The 20,509-nt window shown below is 44.4% G+C and overlaps 1 protein-coding gene across 1 annotated transcript in view; it reads left to right on the top strand.

Annotated features, from left to right (window-relative positions):
* LOC115113469 (potassium voltage-gated channel subfamily A member 1-like) overlaps nucleotides 1-19,972 on the top strand; it is a 65,577-nt gene extending 45,605 nt beyond the window's left edge. Inside the window, exon 3 of the mRNA XM_065012967.1 lies at nucleotides 19,167-19,972. The gene's annotated coding sequence lies outside the window, so the exon portion shown is untranslated. The remainder of the gene's footprint in view (nucleotides 1-19,166) is intronic.
* Nucleotides 19,973-20,509: the final 537 nt, after the last annotated feature.

Here is a 20,509-nt window from a genome sequence, read left to right as displayed (position 1 = left end):
GAGTACGTTAGGTGCCTTTTGGCAAACTCCAAGCAGGCTGTCATGTGCCTTTTACTGAGTAGTGGATTCTGTCTGGACACTACCATAAAGGCCTGATTGGTGGAGTGCTGCAGAGATGGTTGTCCTTCTAGAAGGTTCTCCCATCTCCACAGAGGAACTTGAGCTCTGTCAGAGTGACCATCGGGTTCTTTGTCATCTCCCTGACCTAAGGTCGTTCTCCCCCGATTGCTCAGATTGGCCGGGCAGCCAGCTCTAAGAAGAGTCTTGGTGGTTCCAAACTTCTTCTATTTAAGAATGATGGAGGCCACTGTGTTTTTGGGGACCTTCAATGCTACAGAAATATTTTGGTACCCTTCCCAGTTCTGTACCTTGACACAATCCTGTCTCGGAGCTCTACAGACAATTCCTTCGACCTCCTGGCTTGGTTATTGCTCTGACACGCACTGTCAACTGTGGGACCTTATATAGACAGGTGTGTGGCTCTCCAAATCATGTCCAATCAATTGAATTTACCACAGGTGGACGCCAATCAAGTTGTAGAAACATCTCAAGGATGATCAATGGAAACAGGATGCACCTGATCTCAATTTCAAGTCTCATAGCAAAGGGTCTGAATATTTATGTAAATAAGGTATTCCTGTTTTTTATTTGTAATAAATTAGTTAACATATCTAAAAACCTGTTTTCACTTTGTCATTATGTGGTATTGTGTGTAGATTGATAAGGAACATTTTTTATTTCATCCATTTTAGAATAAGGCTGTAAACGTAACAAAATGTGGAAAAAGTGACTTGGTGGTGCACATGTAGCCTTTAGCCTGTTTTAGAGAAATCAAATCATCAAATATTGTACGAGATTTCTTTGTCTGCTTATGTGTACCCGTTATTTAGCTTACTGTTCTGACTTGGTGTACAGGGAGAATACTTTAAGAACGGCCCATGTTCAGAATTCTCCCGCTGTCCATTTCAAAATTGCTGAACGAATAGTCATATAGGCTATATTCGTCTCAGCTAACTCATATCTTAATCGAAATTACAGCATGCCTCTTATCCGCTCATCGTTCCCTCATGCCATAGTTTGTACATCTCCTTTTTTATATTGTGTATATACACTGGATGTACAAAACATTAGGAATACCTGCACTTTCAATGACATAGATTGACCAGGTGAATCAAGGAGAAAGCTATTATCTCTCTGATATCACCTGTTAAATCCACTTCGATCAGTGTAGATGAATTCTTTTTAAGCCTTGAGGAAACTGAGGCATGGATGCCATTCAGAGGGTGAAGGGGCAAGACAAAAGATTTAAGTGCCTTTGAACAGGATATGGTACTAGGTGCAAGGCTCACCGGTTTGAGTGTCAACATGGGCCGGCATCCCTGTGGAAAGCTTTCGATACCTTGAAGAGTCCATGCCCCTTACTTTGTGTATTATAATTAGCTCATGTGCTTTTCTTCACAAGGACGGGATACTATATAATGTAGTTGGGTCATGGGTATCCATGTTTGCCAGTGACAGTCTCTTCCCATTCAAATATTTGTGTTTAACGAAAAGTTCAGTTAATAGACCCATGTAATTCCAGTTCATATTGCGAGGGTTTCTTTTTTCTTTGCATAATGCGACGTCTGTGCGTCAGTATTGTCTATAAAAGTCCTCTTGATGGTATTTTCCTTCCTTTCAAATGGTAGGTTAACCGCTGAGTCCGCGTCTCTCTCTCTCTCGACGCAGCTCTTTTGCTTGTAGTTGCTTATAAATTAGAGTTGTGTTAACGGTATAAGAGCAAACACTATGAATTGTCTGAACATACATGTAATAACGTTTTGTGTATTGTTCAAAACAAGTCAAAACTCACATCAGCATTCTTTAATATTGAAGGAAAATGCGGTTCTTATCGAGTTACACAAATCCACAAGGAGTCAGTAGAAAGCATATTTATTCCTTCAAGTCAGCCATATCAGCTATGATTTTTTTTAAATGCAGGAAATCAAGCTGAATGAACTGTTTCACTGCCAGACGAGGCTCCGCTGATAGCCAGGTGTGGCGGTGGTAATGATTCACTCCATGGTGCTGAAGGAAAGCACAGCTGCCAGGACAGCTTTTTAAAGGCCCTAACAGTTTGTGGACACCGTTTGTCACCCTTATACTGCATGTAGTGTATTGTTAAGTGTTGTGTTGTGTAGTGGCTTCGCTGGCATGCATCTACAAAAAAATTGGTTGAGTTTGCCCCTCCAAATATGCCGAAGTCGCAACTGCCTATCAGATCAAAGGAAGAATGAATACAATGTCAATAGAAGAGCGGAACAGTTGCTTTGTGTCTGAGCTTGCTGGAAAATGACCAGAAGGTTTGAAACAGAATGGCCACCAAGTAAATATCAGCCATCCTCATTATCACCCAGGAACCAATAAACATATTCAAATGACCTCTCGCTCACATGTCACCTTGCTGTTCAACTGATCCTCCCTACCATCCCCATCTTGACTAAGAAACATGCAGTAGGTTCTTCCAATGTTCCCCTGGCAAAATGACCACCCCCCCTTATCAAATTAGGACCGGGAAAGGGGGCGGAGGAATGCGTAGAGCAGAAGTCAAATGAGTTGTGGATTATACAGGGCTACTTATGAGGCAGGAACTTTAAAAAATATTTATTATTTTGTGATGTCCAATTGGTAGTTACAGTCTTGTTCCATCGCTGCAACTCCCGTACGGACTTGGGAGAGGCGAAGGTCGAGAGCCGCGCGTTCTCCGAAACACGACCCCGCCAAGCCACACTGCTTCTTGACACAATGCTCGCTTAACCCGGAAGCCAGCTGCACCAATGCAGGAAACACCATACACCTGGCGACCGTGTCAGCGTGCCTTGCGCCCGGCACGCCAACATGAGTCGCTAGTCGCTAAACCCGGCCGGCCAAACCCTCCCCTAACCCGGACCACGCTGGGCTAATTGTCCGCCGCCTCATGGGTCTCCTGGTAGCGGCCGGCTGCAACACAGCCTGGGATCGAACCAGGGTCTGTAGTGATGCAGCTAGTACTGCGGTGCAGTTGCTTAGAACACTGTGTCACTCGGGGCATGAACTTAACGGAAATAAAAAACAAAGGATGCTTGTTTTCGTATGAGTCTCTTGGTAGATATTTATATTACAAGTGGAAAGTGATCTGAGTGTCTGTGTGTTTGTGTTTAGGGATATCTGGTTGTGAACCCCCCTATATTGAGTACTGAGCGGTGATACCGAGAGGCTGTGGCTCGAAGTCTTGGCAAGACTTAACGAGACTCATGTGAGGTTTGGCATTATGCAGCAGATGGCAAGTCGTCTCATACCCAGTGGCCCAGCCTCGGGCCTCTGCCAGGAAACAGAGAGGAGGCTTCCTTAATGATTCTCTTAGAGATGCCAACTGTTCCACTGTGGCCGCAGCAACTTGGGATACATTTTCTTTTTAAATGTTTTTATTTTACGTTTATTTAACTAGTCAAGTCAGTTAAGAACAAATTCTTATAGACAACGACGGCCTACACCGGCCAAACCCGGACGATGCTGGGCCAATTGTGCGCCACCCTGTGGGACTCCCAATCACAGCCGGTTGTGATACAGCCTGGATTCGAACCAGGGTGTCTGTAGTGATGCCTCTAGCACTAAGATGCAGCGCCTTAGACCACAGCGCCAAATGTTAAAGAATGGGAATTGTAACTGGGGCAATGCATAGGCATTTGGACATATGGGACTTCAATAGCCAAGGCCCTTATCATCGCCTATTGTTCAGCAATTCTATAGCCCTGTAAGAAAATTGTAGAGGATGGAGATAAGATTCAAGCAAGGGTGAATCAACCAAGCATGATGTTTTATTTTGGAGTCACTTGTACATGGTTCGACATACAGTACGCCATATGTTATCACACCTTGCTACACATTTGAGTGATTTTGTTTCTCAGAATTTCCCCACGTTTGAAGCTTGTATAATGCTACTGTGAGTCATTAAAGCGCATCTAAAACACAAGACACTTCTCTTGGCACGTAATATCTCAACTGGTATTCCAGGCTTTCCCACATGCAAGAACAGGCTCAAATGTTGGGTGTAAATGAAGCAAAAAGAAAGATAAAACCCCAAAATTCGAACGATTCCACCGAATATTCACATTCCTGTCATTAAATTCACTTCATCCTGTTGGCCAAGACCATTTTAATAGTAGGATGATGGATGGATGTAATAAAAACCTTTTGGCAACAGCAAAGTCAAAATGGTGTAAAAAAAAACATATCGCTTTAGAATGTCCACTGCTCCAATGAATGTCCACAAAATCAAATGACACTCAGACGAAAATGATGACACCACAATGTTCTAACTCACCTTTTAAGTTTTTTCCAACACAGTCCAAGTGCCAGATGAACTCAACTCAAACGTTAGTACAGCACTGTAGCGACAGCCCGTGTCTTTGCCACTCTAAGCGGCATTTTCAAGGACACGGTATGTCAAATTGATTCAGACAGATGGAAAAGTTTTCCCAAAAGCCACACTTTCGTAATGAGTTTCTAATTACATGTGATGGGGAAATGTCTTTCCTTTTTGTTTCTCACCACATGTTTAGGTACATAAGCCTCATGACCTCTGGCTTCAGCAGATGCTGCTTCCAAATGACATTAAGTGGACCTGTCGCATACGGTTTGCTATTCGTGTTGAAATAGTCAAATGCAAGCTAACACTTTATATTAACTGCCATGCATGTAATGCAATATGAATTCACTATGTAAGGTATAATAACGAAGGGCTATAACAACGAAGGTATAACAACGAAGGGCTATGCATTCTATGGAAAATAATGAACGATGTGGAAGGTGTGTTACACAAGGTGCTAACCTTCCACAGAGTTGCATTATTTCCCAGAGAACGCATAGAGTCCCGAGTTGATTATCCCTTTTATACCATGACTACAATTGAACACATTTGCCATAAAAAAAATGTGTTCATTTGCAGGTAGAAATGTGTAAAACATCCACTGAAGTAGGTAGTTTCAATATTGAAACAATGTTGCAAATGGAGAGACAGACAAGGTTTTTACAAATCTTCACTGTTGAAAACTAAATATTAGTTTAAAAGAAATGTGAGATAATGTCTAGATGCTTTTTAAAGTGGAGATCAAGTTTATAAATTGCTTGGCTGGGCTGATGAGACAGTGGATTGCACAATCAAATGGAACAGAGTAAATAGGAATTTTAACGTCATAGATTTAGCCAGTGGTAACTTGTGGAATAGACACCGGCTGGAATCTGGTTTTAATCAGCATTCAGGATTAGACCCACCCGTTGAATAAGCACAGATAGAACAATGAGACAGATATTACACTGGATGTATAAATGTAAAGCATCAGCTTGGCATTTCCACTCACTACTTCATTTGTTGGTGAGAGGAAGCCCAGTGGCCGGAAGTGGAAGAAGATGGAACGAGATGATTTTGGCCAATATTCTGCAAATGTTCTCATCGATGAAACATTTGATCCTAAAGTTTTCTGCTCCCAAAACTAGAATCTGTTAAGAACAGATTAGACTAAGTTTTGTATACTTTAATCTTTGCCACAGTTTAAAAAATGTGCATTGTTTAGAACGAGAGCAAGAGCGAAGTGAGTTATTGCACACTCACACTTCACAGAGTAGGCGTTCTCTAACGGAAAAATGCAAATACATGCTAGAACGGGCCAATAGGATCTTACTAGCTCGTGTTTGGCTCTGCCTTATCCTTTCTTGTTCTGCCCACTATGACTAATTTGTTCCTATTGGAAATGAAAGAGTGTGGTCTATCTTGGGTTAGTTATAAACATCTTTGGTGCAAGTAAAGGATAAACAACGACGTGGAAGCCGTGTGCTCTTTTGTATGGAAGAGTAGGCCTACGTAAAAAGAAAGCAAGGAGAAGCTTTTAGTGCTCTGGTTTCCTTTTTATGTGAAGTCACATACTCTTTCTTGTCAAGATATTCAAAGCCATTTGTGCTTTTATGCACCCCTACAGTTATTCCCTTTTTCTTTCAACATATGCTACTTTCTCTTAATGCAAATGCATGCAAATATTCATGAAGACATACAGGCAATGAGGAACCCATTGAGGAGGAACCCGGCAAACTGAATAACTAAATCGAAAGGAATAAAGGAGACTTGGTAGACAATGTGAAGTGGAGAATACTGTAAGCCTAAGGGTGAACATAACACTCATCAAATGACAAGTAACCTTACCTAAAAACCTGGGCTCAATAGCCAGTCGGTCACACATGTAAATGGGTAAGGTTACAAAAAGACACTTGAAACCTCCATGGGGATAAAAAAAAATGTGATCTGTGAGACTGTGTTGTCCTGATGAACTCTCAGTCACTAGACGTGATCTGTGATAGTCTAAAATTTTTATCTGGGGGGGTCCACGAATGTTATCTGGTCATTCCCCCTAGTGGTCTGAAAAAACACGTGCTGTGTTAAAGTAAGTGGTCTGAGTACTCTGTTCCCTAAACCAATAATTACTATTGGACACTAACCTGCTACGTTAACTTCTGTGTTCTCCTTCATCAAAACGAAGGATGTTAGAATTTTCCACAACAACAAAACATGGGTGAACAAAGAATTAAAACAATGCCCTAATTTCAAGAGAATAACCTCTGCCCAGGGTGACACAGGGAAATTGAAAGGACATCAGATGCAAGATAAGAACGGCTTAAATTTACTTCAAAAACAAGGTTGAGGAGAAATTCAGTGTGGGCAATGCAAGAGAGGCTTGGAGAGGACTGAACTCGATGATGGGCAGGCCACAGAAAACAAGCATTCATTGTGAAGACCCCCTTAATGACCAGAACATGTTATTTCAGATATGAGCATGATATAAGCATGATTACAAAATATCCCTTTGAGCATGGTGAATATATTCATTAGACTTTGGATGGTGTATTAATACATCCAGTCATTACAAAGACACAGGTGTCCTTCCGAACTCAGTTGCCGGAGAGGAAGGAAACCGCTCAGTGATTTCACCATGAGGCCAATGGTGACTTTAAAAGACTTACAAAATACTTAAGGAAACCTGGTTCAGTCTGCTTTCCAACAGACACTGGTAGACAAATTCACCTTACAGCAGGACAATAGCCTAAATCACAAGGTCAAATATACAATGGAGTTGCATAGAATGTTCCAGAGTGGCCTAGTTACAGTTTTGACTAAAATCGTCTTGAAATTCTATGGCAAGACTTGAAAATGGCTGTCTTGTGATGATCAACAACCGACTTGACAGAGATTGAAGAATTAAAAAAAGTATATATTGTGCAAATATTGTACAATCCAGGTATGCAAAGACTTTAGAGACCTCATGTCACCCCATTGTATCCAAGACGCCGTAGCAGTCAGACGTCTTTGTCTTTGTATTGTCGCTTCCCATGTGTATATATCTTTTTCTTCACATTCTTTTTAATATTTTTCCTTAGCCTCAACTTCAAAATACTCTCCTGCAACCCGCCTCACCCAATGTGGTGTGGATCTGTTTTTTTTCCTAAAGTATTTCTATTTACCTCCGAACTGGAATACCTCAACTGAAGCTAGCTAGCTACCAGCTATCAATCAGCTAACTACTGCTAGCGGTCATCAGCTTACCTAGTTCGTACAACGCGCTTCAAACCAGAGCATACCAGACCTATTTTTCTCTCCATATCCCCAAATTTCTACCACAAACTCTGAACCTTTTCATCTGGATCATCACAGCCAGCTAAGCGCAACCCGGGTTGACTATTCCTGGCTAACGTTTCCGTCCCGGAACTAGCACCAACTAGCCTGGGGTTAGCCCATGCTAGACCCATCTCCCGGCTCACTCCTGGGCTACAATATCCGGAACCCTTCTACTGCCGGTACGGGGCAAGGAACCCCACCGATCCTCTACGACTGGAATACCGACATAATCTGCCCGAGGATTCCAACAGGCCCCTCAGGCGTGACGCCCGCTGAAGGCCCATTCTGCTAACCTGCTAGGCCTGCTAGCTACCTAGAGCTACTTGGAACCCTACTAACTCCACGACTGGTCTATCAACGTCACCGCACGAAGAGGAAAAAACAGACTTACCCCCATCGCGACATCCCCCAAAGGCTAACTTGCTAGCCCCGGTCTACTAACTGCTAGCTTGCCTGTTCCGGTCTGCTAACTGCTAGCCCCTGCTAACTGCTTTGCTTGCTAACCCGGTCTGCTAACTGCTAGCTTGTTTAGCCCTGACCTACTAACTGTTAGCGTGTTAGCATCAGCCTGCTAACTGTCTGAATCGCCGTGTCCCCCAGTCCAACCACTCACTGGACCCATATGTTCACTTGGCTACGCATGCCTCTCTCTAATATCAATATGCCTCGTCCATTACTGTCCTGGTTAGTGATTACTGTCTTATTTCACTGTAGAGCCTCTAGCCCTGCTCAATATGCCTTAACCAACCATCTTGTCCCACCTCCTACATATGCGATGACATCACCTGGTTTAAATGTCTCAAGAGACTATATGTCTCTCATCATTACTCAATGCCTAGGTTTACCTCCAATGTACTCACATCTTACCTTACCTTTGTCTGTACACTATGCCTTGAATCTATGCTATCGTGCCCTGAAACCTGCTCTTTTTACTCTGTGGAAGGTGTGTTTTACTCGTGCTAGATGGCCAGTTCTGAAAGCATTTAGCCGTACCCTTATCCTACTTCTCCTCTGTTCCTCTGGTGATGTAGAGGTTAATCCAGGTCCTGCAGTGCCTAGCTCCACTCCCACTCCCCAGGTGCTCTCATTTGTTGACTTCTGTAACCGTAAAAGCCTTGGTTTCATGCATGTTAACATTAGAAGCCTACTCCCTAAGTTTGTCTTACTCACTAGTTTAGCACACTCTGCTAACCCGGATGTCTTAGCCGTGTCTGAATGCTGGCTTAGGAAAACCACCAAAAACACTGAAATCTCCATCGCTAACTATAACATTTTCTGCCAAGATAGAACTGCCAAAGGGGGCATTGTTGCAATCTACTGCAAATATAGCCTGCAGAGTTCTGTATTACTATCCAAACAATACAAGCTTCTACTTCTAAAAATTCACCTTTCCAGAAACAAGTCTCTCACTGTTGCCGCTTGCTATTATAGACCTCCCTCTGCCCCCAGCTGTGCCCTTGATACCATATGTGAATTGATTGCCCCCCATCTATCTTCTGAGCTCGTGCTACTAGGTGACCTAAACTGGGACATGCTTAACACCCCAGCCATCCTACAATCCAAGCTTGATGCCCTCAATCTCACACAAATTATCAATGAACCTACCAGGTACAACTCCAAATCAGTAAAAACGGGCATCCTCATAGATGTCATCCTAACTAACTCGCCCTCCAAATACACCTCTGCTGTTTTCAATCAAGATCTCAGTGATCACTGCCTCATTGCCTGCATCCGTAATGGGTCTGCGACCAAACGACCACCCCTCATCACTGTCAAACGCTCCCTAAAACACTTCTGCGAGCAGGCCTTTCTAATCGACCTGGCCGGGGTATCCTGGAATGACATTGACCTGATCCCATCAGTAGATGATGCCTGGCTGTTCTTTAAAAGTGCCTTCCTCACCATCTTAAATAAGCATGCCCCATTCAAAAAAGTTAAAAATAGGAACAGATATAGTCCTTGGTTCACTCCAGACCTGTCTGCCCTTGACCAGCACAAAAACATCCTGTGGTGTTCTGCATTAGCAACGAACAGTCCCCGTGATATGCAACTTTTCAGGGAAGTTAGGAACAAATATACACAGGCAGTTAGGAAAGCTAAGGCTAGCTTTTTCAAACAGAAATTTGCATCCTGTAGTACTAACTCAAAAAGGTTCTGGGACACTGTAAAGTCCATGGAGAATATGAGCACCTCCTCCCAGCTGCCCACTGCTCTGAGGCTAGGAAACACTATCACCACTGATAAATCCATTATAATTGAGAATTTCAATAAGCATTTCTCTATGGCTGGCCATGCTTTCCACCTGGCTACCCCTACCCCGGTCAACTGCCCGGCACCCTCCACAGCAACCCGCCAAAGCCCCCACCATTTCTCCTTTACCCAAATCCAGATAGCTGATGTTCTGAAAGAGCTGCAAAATCTGGACCCCTACAAATCAGCCGGGCTAGACAACCTGGACCCTCAACCTCTCTTTGGTATCGTCTGTGATTCCCAAAGATTGGAAAGCTGCCGCGGTCATCCCCCTCTTCAAAGGGGAAGGCACTCTAGACCCAAACTCCTACAGACTTATATCTATCCTACCCTGTCTTTCTAAGGTCTTCGAAAGCCAAGCTAACAAACAGAGTACTGACCATTTCGAATCCCACCGTACCTTCTCCGCTATGCAATCTGGTTTCAGAGCTGGTCATGGGTGCACCTCAGCCACGTTCAAGGTCCTAAACGTCATCATAACCGCCATCGATAAAATACATTACTGTGCAGCCATATTCATCGACCTGGCCAAGGCTTTCGACTCTGTTAATCACCACATTCTTATTGGCAGACTCGACAGCCTTGGTTTCTCAAATGACTGCCTCGCTTGGTTTACCAACTACTTCTCTGATAGAGTTCAGTGTGTCAAATCGGAGGGCCTGTTATCCGGAACTCTGGCAGTCTCTATGCGGGTGCCACAAGGGTTCAATCCTCGGGCCGACTCTCTTCTCTGTATACATCAATGATGATGCTCTTGCTGCTGGTGATTCTCTGATACATCTCTACACAGATGACAGCCTTCTGTAGACTACAAATACCTAGGTGTCTGGTTAGGCTGTAAACTCTCCTTCCAGACTCACATTAAGCATCTCATGCAGCATGAGTGAAGGATGCTTCGTTGCGATATAGGAAGCCAATTCTAGATTTAATTTTGGATTGGAGATGCTTAATGTGAGTCTGGAAGGAGAGTTTACAGCCTAACCAGACACCTAGGTATTTGTAGTTGTCCACATATTCTAAGTCAGAACCGTCCAGAGTAGTGATGCTGAATGGGCGGGCAAGTGCGGGCAGCGATCGGTTCAATAGCAAGCATTTCATTTTACTTGCATTTAAGAGCAGTTGGAGGCGAGTTGTATGGCATTGAAGCTCATCTAGAGGTTAGTTAACACCCTTGTAAAACTGACCATCCTACCGATCCACGACTTCGGTGATGTCATCTATAAAATTGCCTCCAACACTCTGGAGTGCCTCCAACACTCTATCACAGTGCCATCCATCACCAAAGCCCCATACACTACCCACCATTGCGACCTGTACACTCTCGTTGGTTGGCCCTCGCGTCATACTCGTCGCCAAACCCACTGGCTACAGGTTATCTACAAGTCTCTGCTAGGTAAAGCCCCACCTTATCTCTGGTCACCATAGCAGCACCCACTCGTAGCACGCGCTCCAGCAGGTATATCTCACTGGTCACCCCCAAAGCCAATTCCTCCTTTGGTTGTCTTTCCTTCCAGTTCTCTGATGCCAATGACTGGAACGAACTGCAAACATCTCTGAAGCTGGAGACTCATATCTCCCTCACTAGCTTTAAGCACCAGCTGTCAGAGCAGCTCACAGATCTCTGCACCTGTAAACAGTCCATCTATCTACCTACCTCATCCCCATACTGCATTTATTTATTTATCTTGCTCCTTTGCACCCCAGTATCTCTACTTGCACATTAATTTTCTGCACATCCACCATTTCAGTGTTTTAATTGCTACATTGTAATTACTTCGCCACCATGGCCTATGTATTGCCTTAACTCCCTTAACTTACCTCATTTGCACTCACTGTATATAGACTTTTTGTTTTATTTTGTTCTACTGTATTATTATTATTAATTAAATTGTATTTTAATTTGACCCCTTTTTCTCCCCAGTTTCGTGGTATCCAATTGTTGTAGTAGCTACTATCTTGTCTCATCGCTACAACTCCCGTACGGACTCGGGAGAGACAAAGGTTGAAAGTCATGCGTCATCCGATACACAACCCAACCAGCCATACTGCTTCTTAACACAGCGCGCATCCAACCCGGAAGCCAGCCGCACCAATGTCGGAGGGTACACCGTGCACCTGGCAACCTTGGTTAGCCGCCACAGGAGTCGCTGGTGCGCGATGAGACAAGGACATCCCTACCGACCAACCCCTACCTAACCTGGACGACGCTAGGCCAATTGTGGTCGCCCCACGGACCTCCCGGTCGCGGCTGGTTACGACAGAGCCTGGGCGCGAACCCAGGGACTCTGATGGCACAGCTGGCGCTGCAGTACAGCGCCCTTAACCACTGCGCCACCCAGGAGGCTTCTACTGTATTATTGACTATGTTTTGTTTATTCCATGTGTAACTCTGTGTTGTTGTATGTGTTGAATTGCTACGCTTTATCTCGGCCAGGTCGCAGTTGCAAATGAGAACTTGTTCTCAACTAGCCTACCTGGTTACATAAAGGTGAAATAAATAAATAAAAAACATCTCCTGTTCTCCATATACACAAATGAAATGGCATGCATCAAATACGCCAACGACATGGCTCTGGTTGATTGCCTAGTGGGCAAATCCAGTTTAAGCTACTCCCAGTTCATTGACAGCCTCATTACATGGTTTGACAATAGCTTCCTTGACCTCAATGTCCAAGACTAAAGAACAGCATCTCTTCCTACTTGGGAAGCTTAATGCAAGCAAACATGCACTGTCCATGTTCTCACTTTCAACATCTCCTCCTGGTATGGGAACCTCTTTATCAGGAACAGGAGTAAACTGGCACAAGTTGTCAATCAGTACATACCATCCAAAAGTGTAATTATCCTAAGTTATATATCTAGGAATAGGACCTTTGGATTTTTGCCTAGGATGTCTTGGATTATCTCTCAAAACATACAAACTACAATATTTGGCCTATTAAATAAGTCAAAGAGTCTAATATAAAGCGATCCAGTTCAATTTAAATTTCAAGACCTAAAATTAAGTTACTTATTTTCCAATTTATTCCAAACCAATAAGTGGTCAATTGGAATTGAAAATTCTCCAAATCTGACCACATCATTCAACAACAGAACTCTCCCTCTCTTGGAAAATACTGTTGCAGAGTTTGTGTCGATTCCACTTGAACCAATGTCAGTTTAGAAAATGAATCTAAATTAAATTCCCAAATTCGAAAGCTGTTCATTTTTAGCCCTGCTGCCAATAAAGGGGAATGCATTCACATAGGACGACAAGTGTTAGTTCGTAGTGACAATTTCACGTCACATCCTTTTAATCAATCAACTCTTCAAAGCTGGGCCAGGACATCCTTCCATTCTGCAAGCGGATTTCCGTCTCTTCCCACAAAGTGGCTATCAAACGAGCACACAAACCAAAGCCAAAACAAATAATAAAAAAATGTATGTTGTCTTTTGTTGTTCAGCCCTGCTATCCGAATATAAATGTGTGCTTGTTTTCATTGCTGAAGAATAGTGTTATAGCAAAGGCTAGGCAGATAAGTCAGCAATAAAAATAAAAAACAACAAAATTAGTTGGCACCCTATCAAAGTGGTTGAGTGCACGCATCTTGCCATATGCTCACAGCTATTTATTACAAGGCAGGACAGGTTAATGGCAGCAGCGCCTCACCGTGTCCAAGTCCAGCTCAATTCCCCTCTGGCTGGTCTTGCATGAGGATTAATGCGCCTGCTGCTTATGTGCTTAGCCTGGTTAAACAAGACTGAGTGCTGTGCTCACAGTGGTAAGTTTAGTCTAGTTTAACCAGGCTTCATTCATATGCATAGCCCATCTAATGAGATGTGGCCTTGTTCAGGTTCATTATGTTCTCTCTCTTGACTGAGTGCCTCTCTTCTGATGTTTCTTTACCTGGTATGCACCCTGTGTGTTCTCACTAGGTGCACTTTCTGTGGTAACAATTTCTGTGAATCAAACCATCTGTGTAATCATGTATTGTGAATGCATTTAATAGCATCTTCTGGCACACCGTCATGCATTATTAGGCTTGCTATAAGCAATCGTAATTGCTTGCTGTTGTTTAAACGACATTTATAAACACATAGCTATATATGCACTTAGTGCATGGCCCCTAGGTGGTGAAGATCATTATAAGCCTTGCTATAAACATTCATAACAGCTCATGACTGTTGTGTTGATAATGCAACACTGATGTGTTGATTATGTGATTAATAGTGACTGTTACTTCAGCACATTTGTAGATGTAACATGGGGAAAAAAATCTTCATTATGCAACATTGTTGGAAGAAAGAGAGAGGGCTGTATGGACGGACGTTGCGAGGCGCAGTTAGCTGCGAATGTGTCCTCCTACGAAGCACACTCACCCAGCGCTCTCCACTCCTACTCCGTGGACCCTGGCAGTACTTGAGCGGGCCCGTAAAGCAGGAGAGAGGTAAACACCACCTGTCAATGACTACTGTTTGTGGAGGAGACTAGAGACAAAGTCAGGTACTGACTCTCAAATGAACGTCAATGGCAGGAACTACATACACTATATGACTCGCTAAACACTAAACATTACTTGGGAAAACAAGCATATTCCTTTGAATAGATCAAACTGAATAGGTGTTTTCCTAAATGTAATGTGAGAGATTGCGAGACCAGATTGTTGTGTTGCTGCTTGGCCTAAGGAAATATAAAGTCCTGTAAAGTATTGGTGGGAGGAGGAGGAGGAGGGGAGGAAGTAGATTTACCTGCTGAGGGAGTCCTTTCTATACCATGCACCAAATGTACAACAACTTACTATAGAACAATGCAAAATATGTTAGGATAATCGTTTTAAGTCCACATACAAAGGTAATGAGTCATGTCGAATAGGAGGGGTGGAGGTGAGCTATTGTCTGCCGGGCTGTAAAATTCCTGCCAAAATCTGCCCATATGTTCTTAGGGTTTTCAAGCATCCATTAATAAAACACCACATGCCACAGATTGACGTGCATTATATCTCCAATCAATGTTTGTTATGTTTGTTTACAGATGTTGGGTTTAGGAATTGTAGAACGCATGATATTGTTCACGGTCCGTTGATTTCAAGATGGGTGTTGGCTCGAGGGCGAAACGACCAGCACGATGTTCTCCATGCTTACATCTGCTTAGTCTAAGCCTTAGAGCTTACCTGTCCTCCGGAATGTTATTTCTACAAGTACGCACGTACATTCAAGTGGCGTGAATCAGAATCGGTCTAACGAGAAAATCTGTGTTTTCTCCACAGTGTACTTTGGCCGGTAATTTGGGGGGGATTTGAGGCTTTGTTTTTGTCAATACTTTTGGATAGAGTCAGTAGTAGTGCTGTTGAAATGAGGGATAATCTGTGGTCTTTGTTTTGTGCCTTTATGTACTTAGTGTCTTTGTTACCCCAGACACAAAAGACGTATTAGTTTCATTTCACCAAAGCCACACTTGGCAATGGGGGAAAACGTCACAAACTTACTAATAGGCTTTTAAACATGGGGGGTTGGCTAGGTCTGCAGCTGCTTGGCTTTCCCACAATTCCCAGGCGTGTTTACCATAATTGAATAGGACAGGCCTGAAATATTCCAATGAAACTTTACAATGAGGTTAATGTTAAAAAATTTCTATTTCATTTTATTATGGCCTCAATTAACAACACATGTCCAACTACATTCCCTGTCCAGTGTCCATTGAGGCACACTCCCAAAATCTGCCTTCTGTCAAGGGTGTAGTGCATGAGCTAAACCTGTGTACACAATGTGCTAGTTGGAAGCTTGGTCAAGCTGTAACGTTGATGCATTTCGCTACTCTCACAATAACATCTGCTAACCATGTGTATGTGACCAATAAAATTAGATTTGACTCGGGAGTCAGGAAACCGGTGCAGTTAGTGAGTTTAACAATAATGAACTTCGAACGATGCGAAACAAGAGAAACGGCTGACAAGGAAACATAACCAATACTGCCTGAAGAGTGATACTAGGGAGTGCTAGATAAAGGGGTAGTTATCTTGGGAGTTATGGAGTCCAGGAATGCCTCATGATGGAGCGCAGTTGTGCGTAATGAGGGTTGCCAGGTGTGCATAATGATGAGTTGCCAGGACCGGTGGTTAGTAGACCAGCGACATCGAGTGCTGGAACGGGGGCGCGGGAGTAGATGTGACACAAGCATTATTCCTCAGTGCAGACTGTGTATTGCCATGTGTGGTTCTCTCACTCAGCTCCGAGTGTAGGGGTTTGTATCATGTTCTTAAATTATGAATAAACAGGGTCAGGCTTTACTGTGTACTTTTTACTGTGTAATTATTCTTGGAAAGTGTAAAAAATATTGTAATCACTCGTTACACTTCACTTGCCTTACACTAGGTAGGGTAAGGGTTAGAGCTCAGGTTATGGTTACAGCTGTATGTGAAAAGGAGTAATTCCAGTAGTTGTTGCACAGTACTTACGAGAGTAATTACACAGTAATAAGAACACTGAATTGTTACCCGACATGTGTTATTGTAATTAAGCATGGCCACTGTGTACATTATGACAGTATGACCAATACAAAAGTTTTTTTACCACACAAGAACAGGTAAAGAACACAAAATCCAAAACTGCATTCATTTTAGCACCACAAATGTCAAATACTGTACATCCTCAAATGCATATGCGAACTAAACTTCGCATTGCAGAACATAAGGCTGCTATTTCAAACAAATACACATACTATGCTATTGTGTGCCACTTCATCAAAGTCGACCAAGGCCCACCTTTCTCCCTATGCTTTGTAGCCATTGAACACGTCCACATTTCACCAAGTGGTGATATCGTACGTAAACTAAAACAAAGAGAGGCATTCTGGCAGTACTCAGACACTGTGGACCCAAAAGGGCTAAGCAATGATCTTTCACTGTCCTCGTTTATATAATGTTGTTGCCTTGATTTTTTTGGGGTCTCTGTGTCTCCGGATTCACAGACACCCAAATATCAGCTGTGTATATTTTCACATGGCCTATTGATTATTTATATTTTTTATTTTGTGCCATAATTTGCCATTTAACCTTGAAACATATTATCATTCTAAATGTTTTGAAACAGAGATGATTATTTTCTTACATTGTTGTGTCTCAATGAGCCACTAGGCGATAAATAGGAGCTAAATGCAATGGTCAGGTCACTCTGAGGAGGTTACGCCTGCTCCTGCTCCCTCCCGCCGGCGCCGGCCTACTAACCACCGGTCCTGGCAACTTTTATTACGCACAGCTGCTCCCCATCGTTATGCATACTTGGTCATTATTTACTCCGTGATCACATCAGTCATTAGAAAGTATGGTTTTCTCTCATGTTCTGTCCGCTTCTCATGTTTCTTCATTGGTATCGTTTCTTTACTAAACTCACCTTCTGCACCTGTTTCCTGACAGCATATATGTGACACAATACTACCTCAAAAAAATGGAAGCATCTTCCAGACAGTCAAGAAACATGGTCATCTACTCCACCAACACCACAACCAGCAGGCGCAACTGGGTAAGGCCATGGAGGAGGTCCTCCGCGTTCTCCACTGCCTCGACACCACCAGCAAGGCTCTCCATGCCTGTAACAGAGTGCCTCCTACCACGGGTAGTCACAGTAAGCCAGTCCTCCAGCCTACCCAGCCGTCCTTCCAGGTCAGCGATGCCCGAGTGTCCCTTCCGGAGAAGTATGAAGGTACTCCATCGAAATGCTGTGGCGTCCTATTCCAGTGCTCTCTCTATTTCGCCTATCAGACGGGAGCCCCCGCCACAGAAGGTCTAGGATTGCCACGGTCATTTCCCTACTGACCAGGTGGGCGTTGGAGTGGGCTATGGCTGTCTGGGAGAGAGGAGGAGGAGGAGCTGGGTTCCTATTGGAGGTTCATGGCTCTATTCAGGGCGGTCTTCGACCATCCTTCAGAGGGCAGAGAAGGAGGTGATTAACTTCTCTAACTCCTGAGGAATACGCCCTCACCTATCGGACTGTGAAAGTCTCCAGCGGATGGAATGAGCCAGCGCTCCGCACTCTATTCCGGAGAGAGCGAAGAGGTCCAGTCGGTGTAGGCAAGTCGGGATGACAACCTATCAATGGACGCCCTCATCGTTGGCCATCTGTCTGGATAATCTTCTTCGGGGAGCGCCGGTGCCCACCTCACCACTCGCCTCCCTCCTTTGGCTGTCCGGATACTGAACCCATGGAGGTAGGGGCCACACACACCTCTCCACGGCAGAGCAGCATCGCCGGAGACAGCTGGGGCTCTGTCCCTATTGTGGCCAGAAGGGGCACCAGCTTCAACAGTGTCCAGTGCGTCCTAACCGAGGGTCCACTAGAGCAGAGGGATCTGTGATCTTCCGTCTCCCAGGGTAGGCCTGAGTATTTCATCATCATAATTTTCCGCCAAACCCTTTCTGGTTCCCATTTCACTGCTGGCTGTCCCTCAGGTGTTGTTTCTACAGCTCTAGTGGACTCCAGTGCTGCCGGGAATTTCATCGACCAGGCCCTCGCCTCCTCCATGAACATAACTTCATACCCTCTCTCCTCTCCTTTTCCTGTCCAAGCCCTGGATAAGCGATCATTGGGATCCGGCACATCACACCTCCACTCACCCTCAATGTAGGACTCATGCACCAGGAAAGCCTTCCCTTCCTCATCATCACCGCACCCGTACAAATCATCCTCAGCCTCCCGTGGCTTCAACTTCATAACCCCACTATCTCCTGGTCAAGGATGAGAATCACCGCCTGTGGACCAGGATGCCGGAGGACTTGCTTGCCCGCACCCTGTGGTTCCACGTTGGTGGAGGGTCCTGTGAGTGTCCTCCAGCTCATCAATCTGTCCTCCTGTATATTTGGCCCCGTGTTTTGGGACGTAGATGTGAACATCCGTCAGAGCGCATCTACGTCTCCATGGGGTGAGAGATCGGCTGTTGACCTGGGCACACACATCCCTCACCCCTGGACACCCAGGTATCATCGGCACCATCCAATCCCTTTCCGACAAATACTGTTGGCCCACCTTGGCGCAGGACGTTGCACACTGTCAACTCATGCTCCGTATATTCCCAATCAAAGTCTCCCCTGAACGCTCCAGCAGGGAAACTACTTCCCCTTCCTGTGCATCAGTGGCCTTGGTCACATCTGTCCATAGACTTTGTAATTGATCTTCCTCTTTGGTTTTCCACTATTATGGTTGTTGCTGACATAATCTCTAAATCCTGCTGTTTTATCCCTCTCTCTGACCTACCGCTCTCCAGGTCGCTGAGGCACAATTCCAGCAGGTCGTCCGGCACTATGGCCTTCCGGAGGACATCATTTCCGACCATGGTCCCCAATTTAACGTCATGGGTCTGGAAAGCCTTTATGGAGAAGCTGGGGGCCACGGTCAGCCTCACATCCGGGTATCGGCCTCAGTCCAACAGGCAGGGGGACAGGACCCACTGCAGTGAGGCGCCTGTGTTCCATCCTGGTGATCGCGTCTGGCTCTCCACCAGGAACCCCCTGCTCCGCCTGCCCTGCCGGAAGCTGAGCCCCTGGTTTGCGGGGCCCTTCAAGGTCCTTTGGATGGTCAATGAGGTAACCTATCGCCTAAAATTCCCCACAAATTACCGGATCTCACTCTCCTTTCATGTTTCCCTCCTCAGGCCGGTGGTTCTTGTTCCCCTCTCTGATGCCGTCCCCCGCGACACCCTTCTGCCTCCTCTGGCGGGTACTGTCATGCTTGCGCCTGCTCCCTCCCTCCCTCCCTCCCTCCCTCCACCACTCGACGTCATTGGTCTACTAACCACCGGTCCTGGCAACTATTAATATGCACACCTGTTCCCTATCATTACACACACCTGGTCATCATTTACTCCGCAATTACTCCCCCTTTATTTAGCCTTCAGTTGACATCAGTCATTAGAACTGTTATCTCTCACGTTCTGCCTGCTTCTCATGTTTGTTTATTGATGTTGTTTCTTTATTAAAAATGTGCCTTCTGCACCTGCTTCCTGACTTCCAGAGGAAGACGTCTAAACGTCAGTCACCTGTCCACATCCTATACAATGGATTAAAGTGAGCAATAAGAAATCAATCTCTGCCTTTTTTTTGTGTTGAGTGCTCCAACTCCATTTTACCTCGAATTTGTCCTTTTGGAAGTCTTGGTAAGCCCTTCTCATGATTTTTGTCATTGTTGTTGAGCACCCCTCCTTTCCTTTGTTTGCTGAAGCGCGAAGGCCCACCTGAACTCTGTGATATTGTAATGTTACTCACATATTGGTCACAAGGAATGCATTTAGGTTAGAATTATACAAATCAATTCTTGGGAGTGCCTTAAAAATAGTGGACTGTACCAATATTGATTTTCAGGACTTATGTCTAGTTGCCCTGCTAGAGATTGGCACTTGAAATTATTTTACTATTCAAATAATTTCAGGGCATTTTTTAAAATATAAATTAAAAATATATATAAATAAGTAGCTACTGACTCTCGAGCAATCAGAATAATGTACTGTAAATGCACACGGCAAAGGTAAACAGCGGACATAATGCCTCCAGACAAACTAAACACCTTCTTTGCCCGCTTTGAGGATAACACAGTGCCACTGTTGTGGCCCGC

This window comes from Oncorhynchus nerka, linkage group LG28, assembly GCF_034236695.1.
Source record: "Oncorhynchus nerka isolate Pitt River linkage group LG28, Oner_Uvic_2.0, whole genome shotgun sequence".
NCBI lineage: Eukaryota > Metazoa > Chordata > Actinopteri > Salmoniformes > Salmonidae > Oncorhynchus > Oncorhynchus nerka.
The sequence above is the reverse complement of the archived record's forward strand: the minus strand, read 5'-3'. Positions and strand labels throughout refer to the sequence as shown.